At 36.8% G+C, this 21,096-nt stretch overlaps 1 long non-coding RNA gene across 3 annotated transcripts in view; it reads left to right on the top strand.

Annotated features, from left to right (window-relative positions):
* The window catches only part of LOC107545436 (uncharacterized), a 284,522-nt gene that overhangs the window by 262,360 nt on the left and 1,066 nt on the right, over positions 1-21,096 (top strand). The window lies entirely within an intron of this gene.

Consider the following 21,096-nt stretch of genomic DNA (forward strand, 5'->3'; position numbering starts at 1 on the left):
AGACTTATGTTAGTGTGGATCTGCAGGAGATGAGTTCTTTAGATTTTTCTATATGTTAAAATGTCTCTGTTTCAGCTTTGATTTTGAAAGATAGATTCAGTGGGTGTTGTAGGTGGACAGTATCCTCCCGTAGTACTTTAAAGATGTTGCTCCATTGTCGTCTTGCTCTCATGCTTTGTGGGGAAAGTAACTCTGTCATCCTTATCTTTGTTCTTTGGTACATCATGTGTCTTCTCTGATTTTAAGATTTTTATCTTATCCCTGTTTGATCAATGTGATTTTGCTGTGTCCTGATGTTATATTCCTCACATATATCAAGTTTGGGATTTGTTGAGCTTTGGATTGGTAGGATAATGGTTTCATGAAACTTGGAAATTTGGGGCTATTATTGTATCAGTAGTTTTTCTGCTCCCTCCTTGAAGATCTCAAAATGCATATATATCAAAATGCTTGACATTTTCCCACACCTCACTTATGCTCTTGTATAATTCTCTTTTTATAACTTCTCACTTTTAACTTTTCCCCCCAGTGTTTCTGGTTTGATAGTTTTGATTACTATAGCTTCAGATTTGCTAATCATTTCTTCTGCCATGTCTAATTTGATATTAATCTTATCCAACATACTGTTCATCTCAGATATTGCCATTTTTTAAAATTTTATCTTTATTGTTGAAAGTATTACAGATGTCTCCATTTTTTGCCCTATTAACCCCCTCCTCCCCACTCCCACTCCCTCACCAGGCCTTCACTGCAGTATTGTCTGTGTCCCTGTTTATGCATATAGGCATATAAATTCTTTGTTTAATCTCTTCCCACACCACCCCCCTTCCCTCTGAGAATTGTTAGTCTGTTGCGTGCTTCCATATCTCTGGATCTATTTTGTCAGTTTGAGACCATGTGATATTTGTCTTTCTCTGACTGGCTTATTTCACTCTCCAGATACTGCCATTTTTACCTCTAGAAAATAAATGAGTCTTTGTTGCTATTTGGGAGCATATGGACTATAATTATAATAACTCCTTGTATTTCACTTCTAACTTCTGTGTTGATTCTGCATTGGTTTTAATTGTTCTTTCTCCCTATGATAGTCCATGATCCTTGGAATAAATCAAGAAGTTATAACTAATAAATTTAGTATATGAAATTAGAAATTCTTTTGTTTCTATCTCCACATAATGGAGAAAACAATTACGAAATATATGGTAGAATATTATTCAGCTATAAAAAGGAATGAAATCTTATCATTTGCAACAACATTTGTGTTTTTTTTTGTTTTTGTTTTTAAATAAAAGTCATCCTAATAGATACGAGGTGATATTGTGGTTTTGATTTGTATTTCACCAATAAATGGTGATGTTGAGCATATTTTAATGTACCTGCTGGCCACCTGTATACCTTTTTAAAGGTTTCTACTCAGGTCATCTGCCCTCTTTTTCAGTCTGTTTTTGTTTTGTGGTTTTGCTATTAAATTGTATGAGTTCGATGGAGATGTTGGATTATTTGTATCATATGTATGATTTATAAACATTTTCCATCGTTCAGTAGGTTGCCTTTTTTCCTTTGCTGTGCGGAAACTTTTTAGTTTGATGTAGTCCCCACTGGTTATTATTGCTTTTGTTGCCTCTGCTTTTGAAGACAAATTCAAAAAATCATCACCAAGACCAATGTCAAGTAGCTTACCACACACATTTTCTCCTAGGAGTTTTAAAGTTTCAGATCTTATGCTCAAGTTTTTAATTAACTTTGATTTAATTTTTGTGTATGGTATAAGATTGAGGTTCAGTTTCACCCTTTTGCATGCGGTTGTCCAGTTTTCCCAGCAACATTTCTTAAAAAGCCTGTCCTTTCCCCATTTTATATTCTTGGTTCTTTTTTTATAAATTAACTGACCATACCTGCATTGGTTTATTTTTGGGCTCTCCACTCTGTTCTGTTCATCTATGCATCTGCTTTTCGCCAATATCATACTGTTGTGATTACTATAGTTTTGTAATATAGTTTGAAATCAGATACTGTGATGCCTCCAGCTTTGTTCTTCCTTCCCAGGATTGTTTTGGTTATTTGGGATATATTGTGATTCCAAATTAATTTTAGGATTTTTTTTATTTCTGTGAAAAAATATTATTGGAATTTTGATTAGGAATTGCATTTAATCGGTAGATCATTCTGAGTAGTTTGGACATTTTCATAATATTACTGTTTCAGTCCAGACCAGCATATGGTAGTTTTTCATTTTTATGGGTCGTCTTAAATCTCTTTCATTAATGTCTTATAGTTTTCAGTGTACAGGTCTTTCACCTCTTTGATTAAATTTATTCCTAAGTATTTTATTGTTCTCAGTGCTATTAAAGATGGGATTGCTTTAGTAAGTTCTCCTTCAGATAGTTTGTTGTTAGTGTACAGAAATACAACTGACTTCTCTATGTTGATTTTGCATGCTGCAACTTAATTCATTTGTTCTAACCGTTTTTAGTGGAGTCTTTAATGTTTTCTATATATAAGATTATGTCATGTGTAAATGAAATCATTTTACTTCTTCCTTTCAAATATAGATGACTTTTTTTTCTTACCTAATTGTTCTGGCCAGGACTTCCAGCACTATGTCGAATGAATAGAAATGCTGAGAGTGGGCATCCTCTCTCGTCCCTTATCTTAGAGGAAAAGATTTTCACTTTTCACCATTGATAAAGGGGTCTGTTCTTTATGGCTCTAATTATGCTGAGGAACATTTCTTCTTTACCTAATTTGTTGAGCATTTTTCTAATGAAAGAATGTTGTATTCTGTAAAATGCTTTTTCTGTATCTACTGAGTTGATCGTATGATTTTTATGTTTCATTCTATAATACGGAGTACCACATTTATTGATTTGCATATGTTGAAAAACCCTTGGATCCCAAAGATAAATCCCACTTGATCCTGGTAAATGATCCTTTTTTTTTTTTTTTTTTTTTAATATCTTTATTGATTTCAGAGAGAGGAAAGGAGGGGGAGAGAGAGAGATAGAAACATCAATGATGAGATAGTCACTGATCGGCTGCAGCCGACAACCCGGGCATGTGCCCTGACCGGGAATCGAACCCTGATCGCCTGGATCCTAGGTCGACGCTCAGCTGCTGAGCCACGCCCAGCCAGGCTAAATGATCCTTTTAATATGCTGTTGATTTGGGTTTGCTGATGATTTGGTGAGAATTTTTAAATCTCTATTCATCAGGGATATTTGTAATTTTCTTTTCTGGTAGTGACTCTGTCTGGCTTTGATATCAAAGTAATTTTGGCCTCTTAAAATGAGGTTGTTCCTTCCTCTTCCAACTTTTTTTTCCAACCAATTTAAAAAGGATTGGTGTTAATTCTTCCTTAAAAGTTTGGTAAGCCCTGGCTGGTGTGGTTCAGTGGTAGAGCATCATTTCATACACCAAATGGTTGCATGTTTGATTTCTGGGCTGTCAAGGGCATGTGCCTGGGTCGCAGGTTTGTTCCCCGGCCCCAGTTGGGGTATGTAGGGAAGGCAAGTAATGCATGTCTCTATCACATCACTGTTTCTCTCTCTCTCCCCCTCCTTCATAATAAATAATAAAATTTTAGTAAAATTAACTAGTGACACTACCTGGCCCTGGGCTTTTCTGTTTTAGAGGGTTTTGATTGCTGAATTTATTTGGATTCTCTGCCTTCTTTTCTTTGTTTATATGATCAACAGTTTATCAGTTTTGTTTGTTTTTTAAGAGAACCAGCTCTTAGTTTCATTAATTTTCTTTATTGTTTTTCTGGTCTATTTCATGTAGTTTTGCTCTTTTTTATTTCCTTCTTTCTCATTTTGGGCTTCATTTCTAGTTTATTGAGGTTTAAATTGAGTTTATTTGAGATCTTTTTTTTTGTTAATGTAGGTGTTTATCATGATAAACTTTTGTTCTTGGAACTGCTTTTGCAACACCCCATAGATTTTGGTATATTGTGCTTCCATTTTTGTTTGATTCAAGACATTTCTTGATTCGCCTTTGACTTCTCCTTTTACCAATTAGCTATTTAGGATCATGTAGTTTAATCTTTATATATCTGTGAATTTCTCAGCTTTCCTCCTCTTACTCATTTTTAATTTCATACTGTTGTGGTCAGAAACATACTTGGAATGATTTCAGCGTTCTTAAATTTACTAAGAGATGAGTGTGATCTATCGTGGACACTGTTGTGTGTGCTTGAGAAGAGTGTGTATCCTCCTGCTGTTGGATGTAATGTTCTATATGTCTGTTAGGTCCATTGATTTAAAATGTCATTCAGGTCCATTATTTCCTTATTGATGTTCTAACTGATGATCTATCCATTGGTAAAAGTAGAGTATCAAAGTCCCCTACTATTATTGCATTGCTGTCTGTCTCTCTCTTCAGATCTGTTACTGATGATTAAATATATTCAGGTGCGCCAGTAATGGGTGCCTATGTTCACAATTGTTATACCCTCCTGATGAATTGACTCTTTTATACATTGACTCCTTTATCCATTAAACAGTGACCTTCTTTGTCTCTTGTTAATTTTTACCTTAAAGTATACTTTATATATATGTGTGTGTGTGTGTGTATATATATATATCTGGCTACCCTACTCTCTTTTGGCTTGTTTTTGCTTGATATGTATTTTTTTCATCTCCTTTTACTTTCTGCTTGGGAATGTAGTTAACACTTAAGTGAGTCTCTCATAGATAGGTAATTTTTTTTCTTTTTTATCCATTAAGCCACTCTGTGTCGATTAATTGGAGAACTAAACCATTTATACTTAAAATAATTTTTAATAGGTAAAGACTTACCATTGCCATTTTAAAAATTGCTTTCTAATTGTTTCATACTTCTTAGTTTCTTTCTTCCTCTCTGGCTAACTTTCTTTGTAAGCTGGTTTTTTGAAATGGTTTTCTTTGATTCTTTTTATTACTTGTGTATCTATTACAGGTTTTTGCCCAGTGGTTACCATAAGTCTTTCATAATACATATTGTAGTTACAACTGCCTATTTTATGTGCAACTGAAATTATCAGCTTTAAAGCTTTATGCATTTATTTGTCCCACCCACTCAAAATGTATGTTGATGTCCCGATATTTATCTTTTTATATTGTGTGTCTAATAATGTAACATTGCAGCATCCTTGTTTCAGCTTGAAGAACTCCCTTAACCATTTTTTTAGGGCAGGTCTAGTGGATATAAATTTCCACACTTTTGTTTATCTGGGAAAGCATCTCTCCTTCATTTCTGAATGATAGCTTTGCTGGATAGAGTACTTTTGGTTGACAGTTTGATTTATTTCTTTGAGCCCTTTGACTGTATCATCCCACTCTTTCCTGGCCTGCAATGTCTCTGTGAAAAATCTGCTAATAGCTTTATCGGGATTCCTTTGAATGTAATGATTCTTTTTTTTCTTGGTGTTTTCTCTCTTTGATTTTTGAGAGCTTGATTTACAATCCTGTGCCATTTATCAGTGACCAAAGGTTTATCAATAGGGATACATTCTGAGAAATGCATCATTAGGCAACTTAATCATTTGGCAAACATTATAGTGTACTTACACAAACCTAGATTACATAGCCTACAACTGCAATTGAATGTGCTGTACTTCTCTACAACAGGTTTATTTACACCAGCATTACCACAAACAGGTGAATAATGTGTTGTGCTATGATGTTAGGAATCATTCAGCTTCATTATACACTGTCATATTTGTGGTCTATCATTGAGGAAACTATCTTTATGTGGCACGTGACTGTATAATGCTTCTTGGTGATTTCTCTTTGGGTTAAATGTGTTTGGGGATTGTTAAGCTTCCTGTACCTGGATGGCCATATCTCTCCTAAGATTAAGTTTTCCACCATTATTTTAAGTTTTCTGTCCCTTTCTCCCTAGAGACTCCCATAAGTGGATACACACACACATTCTACAGATCACATAGACTTTTCACTCTTTTTCATGTGAATTTATTGATTCTCCTCTTATTGCATAATATCAAGGGATCTGTTTTCAAAATCACAGATTCTTTACCTGATTAAGCCTAATTTTGAAATGGTCTATTGCATTATTTTCATTTATCGTATTTTCAATGAATTCTGTTTATTTCTCATTTTGTGGCATTTTTCTCATTTCATTGATTTATCTGTGTTCTCTTGAATCTTGCTGAGTGTCTTTAAACTCATTATTTTGAATTGCTTTTCATGGAATTTGCAGATCTCTATATCTTTGGGGTCAGATACTGGAGTATTACTGTGTTCCTTTGGTGGTGTAATATTTCCTTGCTTCTTCATGTTTCTGATGGGTTTAAATCGGTTTGTGTGCATTTGAGGGCTCAGTCTCTTCTAGTTTCTTCAAACTGACTTTAAAAGGGAAAGATATTCACTGGAGATGGCTGTATGGGCACTGGCTGGATGTGATGACTTATTATTGGTTTCTAAAAAAAAAGAAAAGAAAACCAAAAACAGTTAAAAGCCCGGCCCGGCGTGGCTCAGCGGTTGAGCATCGACCTAGGATCCAGGCGATCAGGGTTCGATTCCCGGTCAGGGCACATGCCCGGGTTGTGGGCTTGATCCCCAACTGTGCTCAGTAGCACAGCACCCTGGCAATACTGTGTCAGAGCTGTTCAGTGGTTGCAAGAGCTCATCTCAGTAATGATAGTTCCGAGTCTTGACCTGGGATGCGGTGGTGGAGCTCAGGGAACCAGCAGCCCCCTGGCGATGGCTCCTCTGCGCCGTAACCTGGAACCCAGTGGATGGGGGACTAGGGTAAGGGCAGTGGCAGCAAGGCCCTGATAATGGTGCTCAAAGGAAGTCTTGGTTCACAGGGAGTGGAGCTCAGGGCAGAGCAGCAGCTCTGGCAATGGAACTCAGCTCTTAAGCTTGGAATTCAGTGGGTACTCCTGAATGGATTATTTCTGTGATTCTGTTAGCCCTTTTCATCCGTCGAATTGTTACAACTCTGAAAATTAAGGTATAATTTGATACAGGAAGAACAGAGATAAGTGTGGGAGGGGAATGGCATCAACCAGTTCTGATCTCTTGCAGCAGAGACTTCCTAGAAACCCTTCCCTTTGTCCACCCCCCCGTCTTCTCTATATATTATTGTCCAGAAGGGCAACAAATTCTTACACCCACGTATAGTAATTCTGGAATAAAAAGTATTTATAACCCCTGGGCTTTCTTTTAAAGTCAGGTAACGGAAAAGTTGTTTGGGATATGTTTTTCTGGTCAGGCAAATTAGAACGTCTGCTTTAGCTATTAAAATATTCATATGAATCAGTATCTGTACTAGACACCATTTAATCTGCTAGAAACCATGCAGTGTGAGAAGCATTACCCACCTTTCACAAATGCACACTGAGACTTAAAGGATTTCAGTTTATTGCTGAAAGTCACTCAAAATATGATTTGTATAGATGAAGAGGCACTAACCTCCGATGATAAAATACTATAGTCATGCTGGAACACTGAGCTCCTACTTAAGGAAATTTTTATATAAACATACCAACTAAAACTTAAGTATATTTTTTAATGTTCTGTGCTAACTCAAGTGGAGTAATCATAATGAAGAATTCATAGCATTATTAACACAAGAAACATCAGACTCTTTGGGTATGTTACTCATGAACCCTTCATCTCTGACCTTTAGCTATAGTAATAATATATACTGCCTTCAGGGTTTTTCATTCTTCAGCATGATCCAATCATGGCCGTGCTTCAATCATAGCTATCTCATTTATTACTATAGGTCGTTCATGGACCTATTTGTCTTTGGTATTAGTTTTCCTGCAAATTCAATTATGCTTACAAACTCAAAAATTGCACTTCTAACACTATTAAGTATTTCATCTCTCTTTATACAACAGCTGGTTGTGTGCTTGTGTCATTTTGGGTTTCCCTGAAGTCTAACCTAGAAGAGATTCATTTAAATAATCTTTGGAATCAATAATAATTAAACGAAGACATTTCCTGTGAGCATGTCAAATTAGGCGGCCAGTTACTCATCGGTTAACAGTTTGGCTAGGAAAAATGTGAATCCTGTACAACATGATCTAGTTAGAGTAAAAAAATACAGCTTAACCAAATCTTTCTCGTTTGTGATAGTTGTTCTGGGCTGGCTGATTATGCTCATAAATCTATGAGAAAATCACTTGTTGGTAATCTTTAGATTACTATTCCACATTTACACCTTTGACACATATCAATCAGTATATTTACAATAGATATTTGTAATTAGACAATGACGATGCTATTTTGACATCACGCAGATGAAAGTTTGGGCTTAGCACCTGGGGCTTTGGGCGTGCTCAAGGACCAGTAGTGATACTCAAGTGGGGAGGCCACAGCCTCCTTCAAGGTCCTATCCGCTCACCATCGCCCTGGTATCCTGTTATACTGTACAGTTAATTGTGCCAAAGGGGAGAGAGAAAAAAGAAGTGACGCCTACCACCATGATACTGACATCCAACTAAAGCTGTTTTTACTGCCTTTGTCCTTTAACCTTTCTATTAGTTAACATGCTACCATATTACAATATTTGAGTAATCTGACTATATACTTCCCTTTACCAAGGGGTGCAGGGTTATTTTGCATCCCCTGGTAAAGGGAAGGTGTTGGATATTTTCATGTTTTTATGGTACCAATTAATGTCCTTTGTTTCAGCTTTTGTTCTTTTTCAGCATCCCTTTTTAGTTTGGTTTATTGTTGATGAATTCCTTCAGCTTTGTTTGTTAGGAAAGGTCCTTATTTCTCCTTTATTTGCAAAGGACAAGTTTTCTGAGTAAAGCATTCTTGGTTTGTAGTTTGTTTCTTTCATTACTTTGAATATGTCATCCCTCTCTCCTGGACTGCAAGATCGCTGCTGAGAAAGCTTCTGATAACCTTTTGGGGATTCCCTTGTATTAAAAAAATAGAAATTGTCTCTTTTAAAATCCTTTCTTTGCCTTTGATTTTAGATAGTTTTATTATAAGGTGTCCTGAAGGAGACATTTTGGATTGAAACTTGGGGGTGACCTATTAGCTTCATGTACTTGGAAGCCCAAATCTCTCCCCAGGTTTGAGAACTTTACAGACTTTTCCTTAATTTTTTTAACCCATTTTTCCCTCTTTTCCTTCTGGGAGGCCACTGATGTCTACATTGTTTCTCTTGGTGGTATCCCACAAGTTCCTGCATGCTTTCTTTTATTCCTTTGGCTTCTCTGATAAAATTATCCAATCTTCTAGCTCACTGATTCATTCTTTGCAGCTATTAAATTCTTCAGCTCCAAAGCTTCTGCTTGGTTCTTTTTAAATGTTTTCTTTGTTGAAATTTTCGTTTTGTTTATGTACTGTTTTTCTTACTTTATTGTTTACCTATGTTTTCTTGTAGCTCTCTGAGCATCATTATAACAATTATTTGAATGCTTTGTTGGGTAACTGTTGGATCCCCAGTTCTTTGGTTTCAGTCACTGGAAGTTTACTATATTTCTTTGGTAAAGTCAGATTTCTCTGATTCATCATGATCTTTGTAGCCTTGCGTAGGTATCTGCACATTTGAAGAAGCAATCACCTTCCAGATTTTATGGACCATCTTTGCTAAGAAGAAACTTTGACCATGGATAGGGGCATCCTTGAACATGCTGTGACCCCTGTTCTAGTGGTGCAGGGCTCTAAGTGCAAGTTGTGTCTGGTGACATTATGTACAGTGGTCTGTGAAGTCACTTCAGCTCAAGCCCCTGTGGTTCACAGCATCAACAACTGTGTGTTCCTTGGTGAGCACTATGGAGGATCCACAATGGCTGCAAGGGCTAATGTCCTTAAGGATACCTGCCAACTCAGCAGGCTCAGGACCAGGGCAGGCAATGGGGGTGGATAAATCTGGTGGTGTGGGGGACAAATACTTGGCTGTGAAGAATAGCTGAAGGTGCCCATATAATGGCGGGGACTAGGTCATGCAGCAAACACTGAGGCAAACTATGGGCTCCCTGGCAATTGCAGGGGCCTTGGCTATTGGCATGCTCCCCAGTGGCTGAAATGTTCCTCCTTCTGAACAGGCACAGTCAGTGGAGGCCAGTGATAGGCATCAGGTTGGCAATGTACAAGCGCACAGGTAGAGGGCCTTGTCTTAAGCTCCTCTCCAATGGTGAGAGTCATTAGCAGGGTTCTAGTCTGGTGTCTTGTACTCACATAACCACAGACGCCTGGGCTGGCTGCTGGCATGAGCAAATGTAAATACTTGTGGTGCGAAATCCGCTGGGTCTGTCTGCAGAGCAGGTCACTGTGATCCACCGTCGCTCCTGCTGTGTGGCTGCTATTGGTGGCCACTGCTCTTTTCTCTTGTTCCCATTCAGCTCTACAAGCCTCAGCGTTGATGGTCTGGGTGGGATGAAACTGAAGCAAGACTTTCATGTGGTGTCCCAAAAGCCTGGGGGCTTTCCCGGTACAGTGAACTCTTCTAGCTGGCCCCTTTGACAAACAGGCATTGCACTTCGCCACATCAGTCATAACATGCGCTGTTTAAAGTTGCCCCTCAGAAAAATAATCTCTCCATGTCGTGAGCCTTGGCAATTGTGAACAGTGTTGACGCCGGGACTTAATTATGACCTGTTGTACCCCTAATTCCATTGCTGCCCCTCACTGCTTTCTAAGTGGTGTGCCATAATGTATCTCTGATGGGAGACCAGTCACGCAAGGGATCAACATTTACTCCCTGGAGTCCTGCTCCTTGGTATTGGTTAATATGAGCTATGTTAATTTCAAGTCAGTATCTTTGCATTTTGTATTTCATTCATATCATTCAAAGTGATATGAAATACAAAAAATGCAGATGACACTGGCCAAAGAGATCGATTTCACATAAGCAGACTTGGGTAACTGCAAATTAGTGTCAGTGGGGAGAGACTCAGTGGGCCTGTCCACAGCATCTGTTCACCAGAGCACTGGAAGAGCTCCACGGTAAAAGGCTGAAGGAGCAGAGAGATCCGGTGCCTGTGGCTATAAGTATGCAGTCTTTCTGTGATGGAAATTACGTGCTACAAATTAGAAACTGAGGAAAATATTTAGTTGTTGTTAAAATTAATGTTTGGTCTTGGCTCTGATTTTTACTAAGTGTTTTAGTGAGTTTCCCAAATGCTTTCTTGATAATAGCCTCTTACGCTTTGGTTACTCTATATTGTCTCAGGGGCAGGGAATGGAAAATAGTGAAGGACAAAAGAGAAAACGAGTCACCAAGGAAGCTGACACCTCATTAACTTTAAAAAATTCAGTCGGCTTTTCCATGAATACCATTAAAGCCCTGAAAAGACTAAAAGGCTCTATCAAATTCCAGGCAGTAAGAGCAAATGAAATTGTCCAACTAGTTAAAAGACGCATGCCCTTATCAGAGCTGAATCAAGATTAATTTCATAACCTAGTAAGGAACTGTGGGATACCTGCTATTTTTAAAAGGAATTGTTTTTTTTTAAATGTTTAAGTGTTTTGACCTCCTTAATGCGTGAAAAAGTTCCAATCAAAACTGTTTCTATACATAAAACTGATCTAATAAGAGACCCAGCCAGCCTCTCTTAGGTACCTGTGTGCAGAGCAGTAAAACAAGTAAACTGGGAAATACACACATATGTAGAAACATACAAAGAAGAGAAATGGTCCCTATTACAAGACAATTTTGATAAAAATAAATTGTATGTACTTTAAAATGTAATTCAAAACCAGAAAATAAAAAGAAAACAATTAGTCTAGTGGTACGAGGCCTAGTCTTGGGCTTAACAAAAGAGCATTCAGTAAATCTACTTACCTTGGTGAGTGACCTTGGTCAAGTCAAGCATCTTTCAGTTCATCGTTTACAAGCTAAGAACAAGTATTAAAATCGACCTGATAGATTGATGTAGGGATTTAATGAAGCACTGAATAGGATTGTGCTTTCACAATTGTAAATTAACAATAAAGTGAAAAGTTCTCTCAGGAAGTGATTTTACTCTGGGGTGCATATTGCTGCTCCGCTCACATATAGATCCAGGAGATGACAGGGAGGGACCGTTTCACTTCCTCTCCTACGTCTTCATTTACAGATAAGTAAATGGGGGCTCACCAAAGTTCAGATAAATTTTATCTCTTATGTTTCAGAAGCTTGTTTTTTAAAAATAAGTGAGAAATAATAACAGCTACATGTTTATACTTAAGTTTTTGCAAATCAACACTTTATTCTTTCTGACATTAGGAATAGAGATGAAAATTTCATGGCCCTAGCCCTCAAATACTAGAGGGAGGACAGCTATTAGTATCCCCCCCACCCCCAGGAAAAGGTGTTTAAAATTGGTATGCGTTAATGGTTGTGGTGGTAGAAATAGAAGATGAAAAGTTACTTAATTTACAAATATATGCCACTGTATGTCTAAACACACTTTAATTTTACATCACATTCCTATACTTTGTTACATAAAAATGTGTCCCTTTACATGTTAGAAATTCTTCTTGCCACCACTGAAATCAGCCTTCTATTTTGTCATTAATTGCCTATTCATGGCCAAAGAAATCATTTAAAGCAAACAGCATTATGAAAAAATAATGTTCATAATTTTATTCTACTTTTCTGATCTTATTTGCTTAAAAGATTACTCCTGTCCAGTATTATTAATAACCAGCCCTAGATGAGATTGCTTGTAAAGTCTATTTGAAATCTTGCAAAATCTATTTGAAAAGGTTTTCATATCTAGATAATCACTTAAGTTTTGCCTTAGCCAAAGATTATATGTACTAATAATTCTATAAAAAACGTCAGGGATTCTTTAAAGACTCTCTACATGGGTTCTTTTTTTCTTCTTCTTGTACAAAAATATTTTGGTATGCAAATAAGTTCTTAGTCAATTTTAGTAGATTGTATATTTCAAGTAATACTAGACTCTTAGTACCCTTTATATTTCCGTAGTACCAATTTTAATGCCTTCTGTTTCATTCATAATTTTACTTATTAGAATCCTCTCACTTTTTTATTGGTAAGTCTAGCAAAGATTTGTCTTTTTATTTTTTACAGAAAACAAGGTCCTTGTTTTATTGATCTTTTCTGTTGCCTTTTTAGTTTTCATTTTATTTATTTCTGCTACTAGCCTGTCTTCTACTAACTTTGAGCTTTTATGCTTGTTTCTTCTAGTTCCCTAAGGTATAAAGTTAGGTTGTTGTTTGAAATAGGACAGCATTTCTGGGTAGAGTTCTTGGGTGGCAAATTTTTTTCATTACTTCTTTGGTGGTACTTTTGGGGCTTTCTGTTGCTAGATGAATGTTTCTTTCTACAGCTTAAACGAGTTTTCAGACATTATTTTCTTAAAAAGTTTTCTGTCCCCTTCTCTCTTCTCCTTCTGGGTCTCCTTTATTATATATATATGGTCATTTGATGGTGTCTCCTAAGTCCCTTAAGCTATCTTCACTCATTTTCATTCTGTTCCTTTAATTGAATGAATTCCACTGTCCTCTGATAGTTTATTGACCCTGTCTTCCATTTGATCTCGTCGGCTCTTAAACCCCAGGAATGTATTTTTCAGTTAAGTTGTATTCTTCAGCTCCATGTTTGGTACTTTTGTATTCTCTCTCTCTCCCCTAGTATTCTCATTTTGTTCACACATTGCTCTCCTGACCTCCGTGAGCATCGTTTAGGACCATTAATTTGAACTCTTGTCAGGTATATCGCTATTTTCTGTTTCATTAAGATGTTTTTCTGGAGTTTTCCCTTGTTCTTTTATTTGGACTGTATTCCTTTGCTTCTTCATTTTTCTTAACTACATGCTTTGGCTTCCGCATCACATAAAACATCTACCACTACAAGTCTTCATAGAATGGTCTTGTGTTAGAAATGAACCTCATCAATCAGCCTGGTTCAAGCTGCTGGTTGCCTCTCAAACCTTTGAACAATCCAAGCCATCATCTTTGTTTCTAGTGGCTCCCAGGAGTTGAGGGTGTGCCCAGACTCATCAGTGTCCCAAACAGGAGAATTGGTCAGCACGTGACGCAGGCAGATCAGCTGCTGGGGAAATATGCAGCTGAGCCCTTCTTGGAAGAAACCGAGAGGTGGGCCCTTCTGCCCACTCCCTCTGTTCTGGGCTCAGGTGCACAGTATGGGAGTGATGCTCTCATGATGCCTTCGTGGTCTGCTATGGTCCTGTGGAACTCTGACAGCCAAAGAGATTTGCATTCACGAGCTAGTGATTGTGGAGCTGTCCCTTCCTCAGGCGGCTGCCACAGTAGCTTCGGTGCTAGACACATGCACAAGCTCCTCAAGAGAGGTACTGGCAGCCTGGTTTTACTGTGGGAGCTAGCTAGAGGGAGATGTGTCCTCCAGCTTCCCAGGGAGGGTCACAGCCAGCCAGTTGTACATGTGTGCTAAGTAAAAGCTGCTGGCTGAGGGACAGGCTTCTAAAAGTATGAGAAAACACACCTTTCGGGGAGATGGAAGTACTTGCCTATTCCTTCTACACTAATGGGGTTGGGGGTAGTCAATTAAAAGCTACTTCTTTGCTTGCTACAGTTATATATATTACAGGATACAAAATCAACATACAAAAATCAGTTGTTTTTCTATACACTAATAACAGACCCTCAGAAAGAGGCATTAAGAAAACATACCCATTGACAATAGCATCAGAAGAATAAAATATCTATAAAAAGGTGAGTGATGTGTGCACTGAAAGACACTGATGAAAGAAAGCAAAAAATTTCAATGGCATTTTTCAAAGAAATAGAACAAAAAAATCTAACTTTTTAGAATCACAAAAGACCCCAAATAGCCAAAGCAAGCCTCAGGGAAAAGATCAAACCCGGAGATATCACAATACTTGGTGCCAAATTATACTACAAAACTGTAGTGATAAAAACAGTATGGTGCTGACACATCAAACAACACAACAGAATAAAGAGTGCAGAATTAAAAGGGAGCCAAGAACACCCAGTGGTGACAGGATAGTCTCTTCAGCCAGCGGTGCTGGGAAAGGTGGATATACACAGTCAGGAAAACAAAACTGGACTCTTGTCTTACACCACTCACAGAAGTTAACTCAAAATGGAGTAAATACGTGAACCTAAGACCTGAAACTAAAACTCCAAGAAGAAAACATAGGTGGTAAGCTCCTTGACACTGGTCTTAGTGGCGGGTTTTTTTATTTGGCAGCAAAAGCAAAAAGTAACAAATGAGGCTTCCTCAACCCCAAACCTTCTGTATAGTAAAGCAAACTATGGAATGGAAAATATCTGTAATTCATATGTCTGTTATGGAGTAAATATCCAAAATATATCAACAAAACAATCTCCTTAAATAATGGACATATTGTGCTGCCCTTTAAAAATAAGCAACATAGTGGAATTTAAGAATCGTAGCAATCACAAAGAGCACAGACACAGCTATATGTTTGTCACAGGTAGAAATAGGGCTTCAAAAGAGGGAAAATTTTTCTGAGCTGGAGAGCTATCCCTCAGCCCTACTCTACAGCTTGTAGACTGGTGATTATTGAAGGACCTCCAGAGATTTATGGAGTCAGAGTTGTCATGCAGTCCGGCTGGGTCTACATTCTGTAAACGATTTGAATCTGTGTCTGTGCTCTTAATGTTCGGTTCATATCTAGCTGAATGAACAAGAATATGGGGAAAAAGTAATTTTGATAAAACAGTTCCATTTGCTACTCCAACTAACGTAATGACACTTATTTCATTTAATTCAATCATTCAACAAACGTAAATTCCATTATTTTTTCCAGTTACTGCGTTAGGAATATCATTTGAGGTTTTTCCTGGAAATGAGGTAATTAACTGGACTACCTCTCACATACATAAGCATGCCATTTATATTATTTATAAATCCAGAAGGGTAATTGATGGACTCTATTACAGCAAAAATCATCAAGACTTTTATTCATATATGAAAGAAAAGGTACCTCCTTTGAAGCCACAGGACCAGGTTCAGGTTCTGAGTATGGTATGTGTGCAGTGGCCACATGTCAACCTCTGTCTCATTGGTTTCTTTATTGTTGAGATGTTGAAAATAATGCCTCCCTTGAAGCACCAAAGTGATGTTTTGGGAGCTAAATACAATATGCACCAGGTGTAGTATGCTCCAACCAACTGAGCCACCTGGCCAGGGTGAAAACAAATCTTGATTAGAATAAATCTTCTCAAAATAGTTGTGAAACATTTTTATAGATGTATTTTACCATAAACATGGATTGCCTTCCTTTAGTGTGTTTTTTTTTTTAAATTCCATTCAAATGATATTTTGACAAAATGATGGGAAAGCCTTGTCTTTCTTACGCATAATAGCTATCCATCTGAAAAAGTTATTTTTTTAAATCACTGTCTAATCCTGAATCACACAATAGTGGGTTACAAGTCATAAACATCTCATGTGGAGCAAGTTATTTTCTAGGTATTGGAATTTCCTTTCAAAGTACAATTTTTATGACAAATTCAAAATCCAATCTACTGGAAAAATAGCCACTGCCAACAAATAAAATAAGACATTTCTGTAAAACCATATTTTAGTTTTACACTAAATTTGAAGTTACATAACCTCCTGGTAACATTTCCTCAACACTAGCTGTCCACAGTACGTATGTGAAAATATATCAGGTTTTCCAATCAGGCAATTCTATGTGTGTGTATAGCCAGAAAAGTTGTACCATAGGATCATGACTGTATTCACTAGTTTTAAGGACTAATAGAGACAATATTGCAACTAAATTTAATTAACATTTTTACAGAATCACTGAAACATGAAATAATGGCAATAAAGATTTCAATAAATTAACAGAAAGCAGCACTCATAACACTTATTTCCCTAACCCAATTATATAGTTGGTAGGCACTGATAGTAAACAACAAGGATAATGCTATTAGTTTTCTTGTGCTTTGAATTATCAATACCACATTTACATACTCTTAAACCCATTTAAACAAGTTTGGCATCATACCAAGTAAACCCTTTTATCTTGTAAGTTTTCCAACAATGGTGTTTATAGAAAGTTTGCAATGCTTGTCTATAGTGATTTCAATATATCAAATATACCTAATTATTAAAGGTATTAAGTGTTTTGTAGTAAATTAATTTTCCCTTTTATAATTTTTTCTGCTATGTGTTCAAGTTCAAATGTACACTTGCATTGTGGAATTTATCTTTTCAGGTAATATTTTTTAGTAATGCAACTGCAGATAGGTAGTATATTACATGTGTATATATATAATATGTATATATAATATATATAAACATTAATGTATATGCACGCACACATATATGTGTATATGTAAGTACAAAACTGTTACTGCAACCAAAGTTAAAAACAACCCTGAAATGTGTGAACTGGGAATACCTTGCAAGCTGTGAGAGGGTGTTAATTTTTCTCTAATGCCTCACCTCCAAGTTTAAAGGATTTAGGCAAAAAATGTAGCTTTTGCAATATATTTCTCAAATAAATTCCTTCCCTTGGAAGACTGATGCAGGGAAAAATGAAACCTGAGGACGAACAGGTAGGAATGACTTATGAAATCATGACATTCGGAGAGTTAGGAGAGCGCGTGCACCTCCATTTAACCTCCTCTCGGGCTCTGATGTGTCTTAAAAAATTTGCCAAGGCAGTTCCATTTAACCAGCTGATTTTAAATTGTTCCTGGAGGCTGATTTTGTAAAACTTCTTTGATATTTTATAGTAGCACCGTTTTATGAGCACCATAAATGCCACAAACCCCAGAAATGGCATAGCATTTCCACAGGAACATCTTTTCTAAGAATCAGGGTGAAGTTAAGCTTGTGACTTCTGAAATCTATTAGCAGTTTAACTCGGTTTAAATTTCACCAGACTAGCTAACGTGACCATTAGTTTAATGTAATATCACCCATAGTATTTTGTTATAGATCTTCATTACTTAAATGTTTTTTTAAGTAATAAAAAACATTTAAGTAATGTCAAATTATTTGAGCAAATAATTTATGACACTTTCAGGTGTCTCTCTACAAAATTCATAACTTAGTAACTTCGCTGTGCTTATAGATGTACTACTCTTAGGAAGGGACTAATTACACAGGCACTGGGGATTGACACTCTAGGGAAAGAGCATGTATTATTTTTGTATTGGGACACTAAGGAATTAATAAATCTAAAATCTTACCGTTGTAACTGCACGATGACCAGCAGATAACTTTGGCAGAGCTGAGTGAACTCAAGTGCCTGCATCTGATGTACTATATTCAATGTTTTGTACCTAAAAAAACAACATGGCATTAAAGGCATCATTTTCATTTTGATTCTTGAAAAAATAACAGGGCTGCTGCTGCTGTTTGTCCAAGTTTTTAAATTTTTCCTTTAGAATCAAGTTCCTTTTTCTACATACTATATATTTTTAAAGGAATTGTAGTAAAGCATGTGAGATCCATAATGGCTGCAATTTCCTTTATTATAAGCGAAGTCACTCCTGCTGTGATGTAAAGGACTCCAGCACCTTTGCTTTCCACGAGAGCGCAATAATTGCTTACTCGAAGCCTCAGCATTGCCACTCAGGGCAGGGCGACAGTCTCTAGACAGACCTGCGATGCTTTCGCCAAGTTGAGCTTTTGAAAAGATGATATGCATTTCAGAGGCGTTGTTGCAGTTTGCATTGAGAAGCAAAAAGCTCACACAAAAGGCTGAAAAGGGACTCATTTTACCCCGAAGCAGAAAGCTATTGTTACCTCTACACAGGATTCCAATTAAAGCATATCCAAGAGAAAACAGCACTCCTGGAGATAGCAATGAACATTTCAGATTAGCTTTTAAGAGCTGCATTTTCAAAGTGTAAAAATAATGAACCTGGGCCACATCTGATAAACTCCCTAAGGGAAATGGAGCTTTGAGAATTGGGTGTCCTTAAGCTGATAACACTAAATTATTTTGCCCTTAAGTACATGGGAGCAGCGTGAAGCTTTGCATTTTACACGACTGACAAAGAAGTACAAGGAGTGAAGCGTGAGCCGGTGGACACGGCCTAGACTTTCTCAGCCTGCCTAGGGACATATGACAAGCGGCATTCCTTGGCCGATGTCAGGCACATAAACTAAGGCACAGTAAAGAGTAGTTATGGGTGGGCAATAATAGCAACCGTGATTTCCAACTATGACTGTAGCAATGTTTATCCAGAGGCAGGCCTTTCTTTCTTAAGAACAAGCCATCTCATTTAACCCTCTCAGTAACCCAGCAAGGAAAGGTAATTACCCACATTTTACAAACAAAATCAATAGGTTCAGTTGTTCACATTGACGTAACCAGTAGGTGACTGGAGCTTTAATTAGACCTTAGCCAGCCTTATCATAATTTCTTTTTAACCTAATTACATCAGGGTGATATTTTAAAAAGAATAGCATTTCTATCAAAGCACAAGCTATATTTTCCTAATTAAGTTCATGATCACAATAATTATCATTCCTACTTAGAAATGATACAATAGAGATTTAAAAAGGCTGACCTGGTTTCCAAAGCCACAAAACTGGCAATAGCCAAGACACGATTTATATTCAGGCTTTCCAGTTCCAAACATAACGTTGTTTCAGACATCCCACCACAGGGAATGCTTCAGAACAGTGGTTCTAAACTTTTCTTTAATACGACTATTCTTCCTTCAAAGATCTGGAGCTCACCATGACAGAAAAAAAAAAGAAAAGATTATACTTGCTGACATTTTAATAATATTTTTAATATTTATGATAGGATTTATGTTATAATCACAATGTTGATAATGCAGTGATTGTTAAAGTATATGCATATATACAATTCAGTACTGGTATAACTATGTAGTAATACTGTGGAATATGCATTTTACTACTATGTTAACTATAAATAGCAAAAAAAAAAAAATACTGGGAATTATACTTCTATCTATGATAGTAATACACATAGTTCCCAACAATTGTTTGTTACTATAGCTTACACATTACAGCACACACTTTCTGGCCTTATACATATCTAGCATGCTGTTATAGGATCAAATATCCGCATTTTCATACGAGGAAGCTGCTAATAAAAAATTATCTGTTACTAAACATAAGGCAAGTCAGTAACATAACCAATTTGAACTGTCAAGGCCAAAATAGAAATGATCCACATATAGATAATGATACTTGACAAGGGTAATACCTAAAACAAAGGAAGTAAATTTCAAAGGAAAAGTGGATAGCTATATTTCCAGAGTAGCAGGTTTAGCTTTGCTGCAGAGACAAGCAGAGTAAGTGGTAGAGAATTATGTAGCGTGACAATCCATTCATAAAATTTATCGATTTATTGATTTACAACTCAGTGTATGCTTCCTACAGAATGTGACCCTTAGCATCAGGCTCCGGAACCCAGCTCACCTGAACCTCTGTTCAGTCTCAGCCAGCCATCTCCTTTCACCCAGGGTCGTATTTCCTAGCTACCTGCTAAAAGGAGTTTAATTTTCTTCATGTGATAATTCCTACATGATACTTGCATGTGTCCTGACTGGGGATCGAACCTGCTCTAACCAATTGAGCTATCCAGTTGGGGTTTTTATCTGCTAATTTTAAAGAAAATATTTCATTACATATTTTGGACTACAGAAATATTTTCCCAGTATAGTATTCCTCTTATGATGCTAAGGCTCTGAATGGTAAATCTGATTAATAGAAATTTACTTTGCAGCTCACTTGACTATAAACTCACAAATTTCTTTTAAATAGTGACATTTAAATTTTCCAAATTATCACACAGATGTCATTGTTCATAAACATTTTCTAATTTCCAATTATGTCATCCTGCATTTATTTTTTAAAAGGTTTCTGATATTCGGTTAAATCAGAAAGCAATCAAGTCACATTAGATATTTTGAAGTAATGAAATGGAATTTCATACTTAATATTTTTAAAGGTATTGGGCTCATTTTGCTGAGTACTATGAGCTTTATTATATGGTCTTTTTCATTTTGAACTAAATTTTGAGTTTTCAGATTCTTCATGTTCTGTCTTAAATCTATGTTTTGCAGTTATTTCGACTACTATAGTTCACTATTATGAGTTCTAATCAAAGTCCTTACCATTCTTCATGCATTAAGGATGGCCAGTTACTATCAGCTACCGTTAATTGGTCATGGATGCCAGAGTGCTATGATGAGAGTGGCTGAT

This window comes from Miniopterus natalensis, chromosome 12 (genome assembly GCF_054644295.1).
Source record: "Miniopterus natalensis isolate mMinNat1 chromosome 12, mMinNat1.hap1, whole genome shotgun sequence".
Lineage (NCBI taxonomy): Eukaryota > Metazoa > Chordata > Mammalia > Chiroptera > Miniopteridae > Miniopterus > Miniopterus natalensis.